General features: G+C 35.2%; 1 long non-coding RNA gene and 1 pseudogene across 1 annotated transcript; both read right to left on the bottom strand.

The window, feature by feature from the left end:
- Positions 1-11309, bottom strand: part of LOC102578576 (uncharacterized) — an 83467-nt pseudogene that overhangs the window by 49693 nt on the left and 22465 nt on the right.
- LOC107062772 (uncharacterized) lies at positions 2585-3122 on the bottom strand. The gene is made up of 2 exons (XR_001474810.1): positions 2786-3122; positions 2585-2625 (listed from the first exon to the last, which is right to left on the bottom strand). It is a non-coding gene; the product is annotated as an uncharacterized lncRNA (long non-coding RNA).

The following is an 11309-nucleotide window of genomic DNA, read 5'->3' on the forward strand; positions in this document are numbered from 1 at the left end:
TGCTTAATGTTGACCAAACAACATGATCTAAACTTACGTGTTTGGGTCCAGTAATCTCAAATTGGGCTTTGGACTGTCATCACATATATACATAGCATATGCATAATCATAAACAAGGATTGTGCCATTGTATTTAGAAAATTGCACCACTTTAGTCAGCTGCACCCCTGAAGCTGCCAAGTTAGATGGATTATTTCAACCAGTTGTATTAATTAAGTTCTAGCTTGTTTGTGAATATGGATTGATTATGTTATATTTCGTAATACTCTTATATTTAAACAATTAATTAGTTAATATTCTCATATAAAATTTACACATGAAGGATTCATAATCTTGAATCAAACAAAGAAAGTCATTGTACATGCAATTATCTATTACAAATAAATATGGTTTTTTCAAGTGTACCCCGTGAAATTGACAACAATACATTATCCATCTTAAAAAGACATATGTTAATCAATATTTCTACATTATGAAATACAATTGTTATTCGGAAACAAGATCTTGATATGTATGTGAATATAAGGAGGAGGAGACTATAGTTTCTTAAAAATAAGACACAAACTTTAAGATATGAAACATTTACAAACATAATCAACGTTACTTATGTTTACCTATAAACTCTATATTATTGAAATATTAAAAAAATAAGGAAAGTGCCACACTGAGTACAAGGAGAACTATATACCAATTCAATTGACTATTTATAGCTACAAACAATTACCCTTTCCTAAATTTAGTCACTTATTACTTACATGTTTTAGTATCATTTATATCATTTAAAAAAATTATACTAATTAACATGGGACACACGTGTGTTACGTGTCCTGAAACTAGTAGTCCTAAAATAATATGTTGCTCTTTGTTTCACAATATTGATCTGACTGTGAATTTAATTAAAGCCGATTCAGATTGTAGTGGAAGAGCAATCTCTTCGTGTAGTGTTGGATGAATGAGTAAGTGTTTGACTTTCGCTCAAGCTCCGCATCTCATCATACTTGTCTCTTAACCCTTGAAACTTGAGCTCATCATCATCATCATCATGGGATCTTGATTCCAAGTTAAACTCAGGAAGGTCAAGATGATCTTCAAGAATGCTGACTACTGCAGACATGGTTGGCCTAAGTGCTGGAGATGTATTGGTACATAGAAGGGCTACGTTTATCATCCTTAGAGCCTCATCCTTTTTGAAATCTGAATTCAATGTTTCATCTACTAGTTCCATCAGTTTTCCTTCCCTTTTTAAAACAGGGCCTGAATAAAATGCAAAGATACTAGTTCAAAAGTTTGGAACATAGGAATTGATATCAGGGATAATGATTTGTTACCCAATCTAGAAGGCAAACAAACTTCTCATTGGGGCGATATTTCATGTTGTTCTTCCCAGCAACAATCTCTAACGCAACAACTCCAAAGCTGTAGACATCTGCTTTGTAGGTTAAGTAGCCCCATAGTGCATATTCAGGTGCCATATATCCTCTGCACAACAGAGTAAAACTTTAGATTCATGCCTGTGTTATTTCTAAACGTGGCATCAATTTCATGCTTGATATTTCAGTATATGAAGAATGGCTGATTGGGATGAGATACAAGTTAAGTTCATTGGAAGAAACTTTAAGATATAAAGAGGATACATAGGCCAGAAACCATTTCTATCACTCAAATTGAAGTAATGCGATTAAATGTATATATGCTGCATGAATGAAAACAACATACGGACGTACATCAATCAGTTTACGCTGCAAAGTTCTGGTGCCGTTGCAGAAAGTTTATGAAATGTAGAATTAACCCTACTGTGCCGTAAGTAACAGATATATTTCTTACTCAACGAACACAAAACATAAACACGAATAAAAGAACTTGTCAGAAAACTCACATGGTTCCAGCAATTCTAGTGCTGATATGTGTTTTATCCTCATCGTCAAGTTTGGCCAGACCAAAGTCAGAGATCTTTGGGTTTAGTTTCTTGTCAAGAAGTACATTTGTTGCTTTGATGTCCCTATGAACAATTTTTAATGACGATTCCTCGTGTAGAAAAGCTAAGCCTTTTGCTATCCCAATGCAGATTTTTTGCCTTGTTGGCCAGTCTATTTGGAGACGATGTTCTTCTGGACCTGCATTTTAATGAGAACTAAGAATCTATTCATACCTTCTCTCATTTTGAACTCTTTCATGAATTACGAACGAGCAATATTTCTTCTTATTTCATTAAGCTTATTTTCTGTTTGACTTGTAAGTTGTAACTGAAAACAATGAGCAAGGATAGTAAATTACCAAATAAAGCACGGGCGAGGCTATTGTTCTCCAAGTACTCATACACCAATAGAAGTTGATTTCCTTCAGCACAACATCCATATAGTTTGACAAGATTTGGGTGCTGTAAACTAGAGATCATACCTATCTCATTCACAAACTCGCGGTTCCCTTGTTTTGATTTGGATGAAAGCTGCTTAACAGCAATGACTGTACCATCCAGTAGTGTACCCTGCTTATTAATTAAAAACAAAGAAGAAATAAACAGGTCATGGCTGTCTATACATGCATAAAAAGCTAATCCTTTTGCTATCCCAATGCAGATTTTTTGCCTTGTTGGCCAGTCTATTCGGAGACGATGTTCTTCTGGACCTACATTTTAATGAGAAATAAGAATCTATGCATACCTTCTCTCATTTTGAACTCTTTCATGAATTACGAACAAGCAATATTTCTTCTTATTCCATTAAGCTTATTTTCTGTTTGACTTGTAAGTTGTAACTGAAAACAATGAGCAAGGATAGTAAATTACCAAATAAAGCACGGGCGAGGCTATTGTTCTCCAAGTACTCATACACCAATAGAAGTTGATTTCCTTCAGCACAACATCCATATAGTTTGACAAGATTTGGGTGGTGTAAACTAGAGATCATACCTATCTCATTTACAAACTCGCGGTTCCCTTGTTTTGATTTGGATGAAAGCTGCTTAACAGCAATGACTGTACCATCCAGTAGTGTACCCTGCTTATTAATTAAAAACAAAGAAGAAATAAACAGGTCATGGCTGTCTATACATGCATAACATCCACTTCTAGATGTTGTAGCTAAACGAAAAAGGGTCAAGGTAAATGGTTGTAGTGTGCCCTGCAGTGGAACAATAAAAGGAACACCAGGAATTAACAAGGTTCGACAAACTTTTGTTTTCTTTTGCCTACTCCTCGGACACAACCAACCAATATTTATTTCACTCCAAAAGAGTACAAGTGAAATACTACAAGAGAGAAAGAAGATCAAATGCCTTTGAAGATGAGAAGGCAAGTGAGATTAGGAACTACCTATTTATAGGAGTGAATTCTTCCTATTGATGTCATCCATGACATCACAATGTGTCAAAATGTCAAGATTTACCTTGTGAAACCATTTTATGGTTCACCTAAATTTCACCTACAAAAGATGTTATCTTGACTTTTGAACCAATGAAGAATTATCTTCCTAACTACCAAATCTTCACATTAATTCATCTTTGAATCTTGTCAAATTTAACATTTGTTGCTTTGATGTCCCTATGAACAATTTTTAATGACGATTCCTCGTGTAGAAAAGCTAAGCCTTTTGCTATCCCAATGCAGATTTTTTGCCTTGTTGGCCAGTCTATTTGGAGACGATGTTCTTCTGGACCTGCATTTTAATGAGAACTAAGAATCTATGCATACCTTCTCTCATTTTGAACTCTTTCATGAATTACGAACAAGCAATATTTCTTCTTATTCCATTAAGCTTATTTTCTGTTTGACTTGTAAGTTGTAACTGAAAACAATGAGCAAGGATAGTAAATTACCAAATAAAGCACGGGCGAGGCTATTGTTCTCCAAGTACTCATACACCAATAGAAGTTGATTTCCTTCAGCACAACATCCATATAGTTTGACAAGATTTGGGTGGTGTAAACTAGAGATCATACCTATCTCATTTACAAACTCGCGGTTCCCTTGTTTTGATTTGGATGAAAGCTGCTTAACAGCAATGACTGTACCATCCAGTAGTGTACCCTGCTTATTAATTAAAAACAAAGAAGAAATAAACAGGTCACGGCTGTCTATACATGCAAAACCTCCACTTCTAGATGTTGTAGCTAAACGAAAAAGGGTCAAGGTAAATGGTTGTAGTGTGCCCTGCAGTGGATGGAGGACCTATAATAACATCAATTGAACCCATCGTTTTTATTTGTACTGTAGTAATATGTGAAAAAACATTAAAATTATACTCCATCCGTTTCAATTTGTTTGTCTTACTTTCCTTTTTGGTCAGTTTCAAAAGAATATCTTCCCTTTTTGGCAACTCTTTAAAATCTTGGATTTTCCTCTGCTTGCATGTGTATGTAAATGACTGCATGGGATGAGGCATTGGTATGTGGAGAGAGAAATATTAGAAAGCTTGTAGTGATCAGATTGAGATGCACCTTGTAGACGGAGCCAAAACCACCTTCCCCAATTTTATTTGCAGCATCAAAGTTGTTTGTCGCGGCTTTGATTTGTCTGATGGTAAATACACCAGTCAGTAGATCCAGTCCTCTTAATTCTGTATATATACAGGAAAAAACAAACATTTCAAATGTGTAACACTTCCATATAATCATGTACTTGTATGAAATGCACATCTCCATAATGTTCTTGTTTTCAAAATCCATCATTTTATTTTGATAAGAACTTTTCAGGAGAACAGACTATGGTAAGACACAAAATAGGCTGGTCATCTGTAGCATCACCTTCTTCCTTTGATATCCTGCTTCTGCTTCTCCTCTAAGCAACAAAGAATATTGTAAAGAGGAGAACTAATGAGGGAGCCACTGCTCCAGCAATGATGTAAGCCATATTTTTGTGTTTTGAAGAGGGCTTGGAATCTATGATATAGAAAAAAAGGAAGAGGAAGAGTGTAAAATGCACTTACATTTGTTTTTATACTTATAATCTTAAAGTGATTGAGGAAAGAGATGAAGCCTCTTCTGTAGGCTCTCTGAGAATAATTAACATGTGGAAACAGTATCATAATATCATCATGTAAAAGGTCACCAAGGTAATAGAATAAGTGTAGAGAATCTGTGAAAGAGAAATAAGTGAAACAAAGGGTAATAGTAGTGTTACTAGCTTCAAAAGAGATGGCAGAAACTAAAGGGCCATAGCTTCCTCTTCTAGGGACAGCTGTTGTTCCTTTCCCAGCATTTTGAAAGCGCACTTCTAGAATGCCATCTTCTACAGATGCATTGAATTTTCTTGTCAAAGCTTTATCAACTCCTCGAGCAGTAGTTCTAATGTCAAAATCTTTGAGCTTCCTTTCACCCTGCATCCAGTTATATTGTTAGCTAACTGCCCCTAAACCTTGACTCAATACTCAGATTTATATTTAATTGACCTGAATATAGACATCAAACATCCGTTTTCCGAGACTCTGGAAAGATCGGTTATCTCTTATAACAATCTCTGCAAAGTGCAGTGTCACAGTGTAGTTTCCATTTATTAAACAACGTCCATAGTAAGTTAGAGATAAAGCTGAGAGCCGAGCTGTCGTGTATAGTTCAGAATTGTGTCCCTTAATGGAAGATACGTTAGTTGCCTTGTACTCGTTCGATGTTATGGGAACATACCAGAAGTCCCCGGTGTTGCTGGATCCCCAGCTCTCTTTCCAGTAGACAAACTTTGCAGCACCTGCGGAATTTTCATCTGCTTCGTAAATCGTGTCCCCTATTGTCACACTCTCTCCACCACAATTTATGTGCACTGAATACCAATCTGTATATAATTAAAACAATTATCCAACATTGCCTTTATGTAACATGACGCAGTAAGAAACAAAATTGTCAAGCCCTCTTTCTCCTTTATCAACAAGAATTGGATGTACTGTATATTTAAAAGAAGCAGTAGAGTATATGAGAACAAAATCTTAGATAGAGAGAAAATGAATCATTGTCTTGTAGAAAGATAAACTTACTCTTTGAACAAGTATTACTTAACAAGCATTTCCCAAGTTCTCTGTATTAAGTTGGAAAGAGGGTCAGAAGGCATGAACCAGTTGATAATTCTCTAAAGAGAAAAACTAATGCATCAAGTGTCTTATAAGACAAGTTAAATAACTTACGACTTTTTTGTTGAGTTATAGCTTTTGAACAAGTTTCTGATAAGAAGAAGGAAATGTAGCTTAGAGATAACGACAGATGGTGTCCCAATATCAAAAATGAGTGGGAAGAAGACCAAGGTTCAAGGATCATACAGGGTTTCCCGACAAGTAGTTGGCACGGAGCTTTCGTTGAAGTTGTTGTAAGATAGATCTATGAAACTTCAAATGGTGCATAGCAAAATCAACAAGTGTGTTGCACAAAAAGAAATTCGTTTAGGGATACAATATGTATGAAAAATTGGCATTTATGGGCTATATGCCCTTAGAATCTTAAGTTCTTGAGATGAAGAGAATCTAGCATTCTCATGGCATGAGTAGGTTATAAGCAAAACCATGCTAATCCAAAGTAATAAACTTACTATTCGGAATTTCTATTTTCGATCCAATCCTGAATTGGTCCAGTAAGTCTATTGCTTGTCAGGTACCTTGCGAAGCAAAATCTTTATTTCAACAGATATCAATTGGAACAAAAAACTTCAAAATAAATGAATCAAGCTCTAAATAACCTATATAATGTCAGAAACTAAAATTTCTATGCATTAAATGTGTTTGAAGACTAGGCTGATTGGCATCCAAGTCTCATGTATTAATTTTATCATATGTATTTCAATGAAGGAGAAGAAGTTGGCTTTGTTGAGAATTTACGGCCGGCACATAGTCAGGCAAGCTAAAAGAAGAATTTAAGAGTATGATAAATTTGTCACTTACAAGGTCTTCAGTTTGTCCAGGCGCTCCAGATCCGGGATCGATCCTTCAAGCCTGTTGAAGCTTAGATCTCTGCCCAAAAAGAAAACCATATTCAAACCAGAAAAAATACTATACCAACTTGAGACCTGGAGAATATTTTAAAGATTATGTAATGAAAGAATTTCGGCTAGGCTGAAATTCCCCTCCTCTTGTTTCCTAGTCTAAACATTGAGCAGAATTCGTGACAATAATCAAGAAGGCCGCATACATAATTCAGTTAAAACAGCAGTGTATGGAAGGGAGAAAGTAAAGGATATCATAAAAGAAAGAAACAAATCAGAGTGAAGGCAAACTTACAGAATTTTCAATTGAGACATATTAGCTATGTAAGAAGGAATCTGAAGAACAGTAAGAATAATGTTGCTAACTGAATTCTTCTGTATATTATTTTCACGATGTACAGCTTTCATATATATACACATAACTGCTTACTAAGACTTCTACCTATTCTAGGAAACAAATATATATACAAGGTAAAAGAGATATTCCCTTATTATGAATCCCTACAATTATTATGGATCTCTATAATCATGATTTATTATAATCATGTTGATACTCCTACAATCATGTTAACAGAATCTTCCCTGATAAATTGCAGCTCCTCAACATCCTGCAGTCACAAATTAGTTTCAGGAAAGAGAACACTTTCAACAACTACGGAACCATTAATGTATAAAACCAAATTCAAGAGAATTACTTACAATTTAGTTAGGCCTGTCATGTTTTCTAGTGGCGGAAATTTTGAGCACTTCCAGTCAAGTCACTGATTCTTCTGTAAAGACATCATATTAATATAAAACCCCACCAAATAAAAGGGGACATCATAATAAGCAACTAAAGAAAGTATGTAACCTAGAAAACAACTCACAATTCCTTCATTACAGTCAAGACAGAAATGCTTGGTGGTACAGGTCCTTCAAAACCCGAAGCTAGAATCTCTCTGTTAACCAAGCATGAAGTCTGATTTAATTTAAATCTAAGTAGAAAATACTAGCTCTTACACATCAAATGGTGTGAAAATGCTCACAATGCTGTAAGGTTTTTCAAATTCTCAAAGCTAGGAAATATTCCAGTGAAGTTGTTACCGCTCAGGGAAAGAAGGAGACTTCAGAAAAACAGGAATGCAATAGGACCTAGAGGGCATTATATTGAAAGTATATTCAGAGGTACTCACAGTTCTTTTAATTTTGTGAGTTTATTGATTTCCTCAGGCAACTTACCTGTGAGATTATTAAAACTAAGAGTGCTGCACAAAGAAAAAGGCAACTAACTGGTCAAGATATTCTAAAACCATTCATTTTTCATCTAAAGGAGGCTAGTTAGGAAGGCCTTACAGATTCTGCAGATTAACCATATTTCCGAGTTCTTTTGGAATAGTTCCATCAAATATGTTATTTTCCAAACTCCTGAAAGTTTCGCAGTCCATCTCAATAAATGTTAAAAAAAAAAGACTACTTATCCTCATGAGTGTGGTGAAATCCAAGAGAACATACATATAAAGTAGTGTAGTCATGTTTCCCATGTAACACCCCGAAAATGCTAACAAGAGTCGCATGTCGATAAACCACTGCTTAATTATTACAATATGTTTAATTCTCATTTTGGGAACTTGAAATAATGTTATATTTGCAACCTTGCTTAAAATAATTGTCATCGTAATTTAATGTATTGTATGGGGGTATTTGCGTAATGTTTTAATTAGAAATATGTATATCTTTAAAAGGGGGTGAAGGATATATATATATAGGTGTATATGTATGCATTTGGGCAGCGAGAAAATCTTGGTCCTTTTGGCTGGAAATCGAGTTACACTCTTCTCTTTGGTAAGTGGTAAAACCTGTTTTTGAGCTGGGTAGCGTTTAGTAGATTAAGCATATCTCGTTCTATAGAAATTTTTTTACTGTGAATAATTATGATTTGGAAAGATAATTCGTATATGTACAACTCTTATGTTTATGTTAAACTCTAATTTAGTTGCTATGGATTGGAAATATAGGACACATCATAGGACAAGTTCTGTCCAGATTCTGAAGTTTGAAATCCTGTATGGACAACTGTTAGTGTTTTGAATATATCTTTTTATCCAAAATACATTTTGATTCTTGGTTGTTTGCAACCTTAAGAGAGGTACCTACATATTTCATGAAGAGTATACAGTCCAGTTTTGCCGTTTTCCATTTCAAATCTTAGTTGCGACATGATGCACTAGGATGGCCAGAATTTACTGTTTGGGACCATAGTTGTATTTGTACATGGTAGGCTTACTTGTGATGATAACCCTATTTTACGTCATCATTATTGAGCTGCTAGAAAGTAAATAAGTTATTGAATTCATTTTTAAGGTTGTATATCCTCGTGTACAAGTTGAAGACTTTGATACGCTGCTTGGTCTACGGTTTTACTCGTGGAGTTTTGTTGGACTGTTTTTGTACTAAAGAATTGAGGTTTGTGTATAAACTTATACTTGTACTCTTTTTACCTGCTGGTATATCTGAAAGTTATCTTGGTACCTTGGTTACCTCTTGTCACTTTGCATTGTCGTATTGGTATTCTTTAATACATTAAAGACGCTTATGTAACTCGCCCACTTGTACGGATTGTTTGATCACTTAGCACTCTTGTTGGGACCTTGTCCTTCTTGTGGCTGTGACTTTGTCACTCTTGGCATGCCTCTTGGTTCGGATCATTTGCCATCTTGACTCTGGATTTTTAGTTCGTCTTAAAAATGAAAGTTATCCATTTTAAGTACGAACTAAGAAGCCATTTTTTAATATGGTTCTTGGTTCTCTTGATTATTGGGTTTTGACCCTTCTTTATACCTACGCGTGCCTGGTGTGACGACATGATGTATATATTGGGTGAGCCTTGTTATTGAATCTCTTGAAAAGTTGTGCTATGAGTATTCTTGACATTTAGACCTTTATATATTGAACTTGATACTCCTTGTATATGCTTACTTGATTTACTGATTTTGTTTCGATCGTGTTGCCCTTGACTTGAGAATGATAACTTGGTGAATTTAAGGACTCCAAACCTATAGTTTGTACACCACTAAGCTATATGCTTAGCGATAGTTGTTTCTATCGTAGGGGTTGCTCGCGATGATGCTTGAAGCTGGCCATTGATGATGGAGATTTTGAAAGCCTTAAAGAAGATCACATTTGCATATAGGCATATATATTTTGTATAACCTTGGGACTTGTACATGATCTTTGTACTGTATATTTACAGGAGATTTTGAGGACTGATTTGGTCATGTCACCATGGGCTGTAATATAAGTATGGTTATATGTTTTTTTAATCTTTTTGGGGTGTGTAAACCCAAGTCTTGTAATATACTAATTTGCTATATGTCTTGAAAATTGTGTGAAGCATGAGCCGGCTGATTTCGGTACTCAGAAGCTTGTAATATTCTTGTTATTTCACCCTCGAGTGTGAGGTTAACATATGCATGAAGATCTGGTCGGTTAATTGCTTAAATGTTATATTATTTTTTTGGAGTTCGTTATGAATCTAATCCCTCTCACTAGATTAAAATCAGTATGCCCTCATTAATTGGTTTTAAATGTCGCAATTATTTAATTAAATTTCTTGTTTAAGTAGTGATATCGTTTTGAAAGGATCGCTACATCCCAAGTATTTAGGAATCGGCCCAAAGAGTCGATTCACCATAACAAACCTGAAAACCATGAATTATTGGATAGTTTAAATTAAAGGGACCTTTTGTATGTAATGTCTAAAGTATAAAGTGCAATTCAAGTGCAGCTCACATATATTCCAGTTTGATAGATGCCCATTCAGGGGGAATAGTGTTGGGTTTTATTTGTCCTGAATTTCTTACCATAAATAAGTTTTCCTTTTAAGAAAATATTTGGATTGGCTAGTCCTTTTCTTGTAGGAAAAGGTTTAGGACTGACTCTATAATTATAGGTTTGTTCATTCTAACTTAATTAGCATTCACATTGTAGTCCTAGGGTTTTGAGAGTTTCGGTTATGGGGGAGAATTTTGTGTATCTCTTTGTATTCTGAATGAATTGGTTGAGGTTGTTTCTCTCTATATTTTGTACTCTCATATTTATAGTGGATTGCTCATCTCCTTTGTGGACGTAGGTAGATTGACCGAACCACGTTAAATCTATCTCTTTTGGTGTGTTTCTCGTTTGTCTTCTTACTCGTGGTCTTTCGAGGTTTGTTTTGCTAGCTTCCGCATTACACCTGCTTATTTTGGTCCCGTTTTTGGATTGGCTAGTCCTTTTCTTGTAGGAAAAGGTTTAGGACTCTATAAATAGAGGTTTGTTCCTTCTAACTTAATCAGCATTCACAATGTAGTCCTAGGGTTTTGAGAGTTGCAGTTATGGAGGAGAGTTTTGTGTACCTCCTTGTATTCCGAGTGAATTGATTGAGGTTATTTCTTTC

The sequence above is a fragment of the Solanum tuberosum genome, unplaced genomic scaffold (genome assembly GCF_000226075.1).
Source record: "Solanum tuberosum cultivar DM 1-3 516 R44 unplaced genomic scaffold, SolTub_3.0 scf00265, whole genome shotgun sequence".
NCBI lineage: Eukaryota > Viridiplantae > Streptophyta > Magnoliopsida > Solanales > Solanaceae > Solanum > Solanum tuberosum.